We start from the raw sequence: 1,017 nt of genomic DNA on the forward strand, positions 1-1,017 counted from the left end.
GGGTTTTCTCTCTCCCTTTCTTTGTGAGTTTTGCTAGAGGCTTATCAATCTTGTTAATTTTCTCGAAGAACCAGCTCTTGGTTTCATTGATCTTTCGGATTGTTTTTTGGGTTTCCATCTCGTTAATCACTGCTCTGAGTTTTATTATTTCATTTCTCCTATTCAGGTTGTGCTCCTTTTTTTGGTCCTTCTCCAAGCTCTTAAGGTGTAAGGTCAGGTTACTTATGTGTGCTCGCGCCTCTTTCCTGAAGAATGCGTGTAGAGCTATAAACTTTCCTCTTAACACAACTCTTGCTGTGTCCCATAAGTTTTGGTAAGTCGTGTTCTCATTTTCATTTGTTTCTAGGAATCTTTTGATTTCCTCTTTGATTTCCTTTCTAAGCCACTCGTTGTTCAATAGCGCACTGTTTAATTTCCAGGTGTTTGATTTAGTTTTCTGTTTTTGTATGTGATTTACTTCTAATTTCAGCGCATTATGGTCTGAGAAGATTGTTGATACAATCTCTATCTTCTTAATTTTATGGAGGCAGGTTTTTGTGGCCCAGCATGTGATCTATCTTGGAGAATGTTCCATGTACGCTTGAGAAGAATGTGTATTCAGCTTTTTGAGGATGAAGTGTCCTGCATATATCTATTAAGTCCCTTTCTTCCATTGTTTCCCTCAGATGAAGTATGTCCTTGCTAAGCTTGAGTCTGGTTGATCTATCAAGAGTTGACAAAGCGGTGTTGAAGTCTCCCACTCGTATTGTGTTGCTATTGATGTCTTCTTCCAAAGCTATGAGTAGTTGTTTTAAGTACTTTGCTGGTCTCTCATTAGGTGCATATACATTTATTATTGTAAGTTCTTCCTGTTGTACAGATCCTTTGATCAATAAGAAATGGCCTTTACTGTCTCTTATGACCTTCTTCACTCTGAAATTGATGTGGTCTGATATTAGGATGGCTACCCCAGCTTTTTATGGGAGTTGTTTGCCTGTAGGATTGTTTTCCAGCCTTAGTACAGGACATTTGCCTTAT

Source organism: Sorex fumeus, unplaced genomic scaffold, assembly GCF_029834395.1.
Source record: "Sorex fumeus unplaced genomic scaffold, SorFum_2.1 ptg000131l, whole genome shotgun sequence".
Lineage (NCBI taxonomy): Eukaryota > Metazoa > Chordata > Mammalia > Eulipotyphla > Soricidae > Sorex > Sorex fumeus.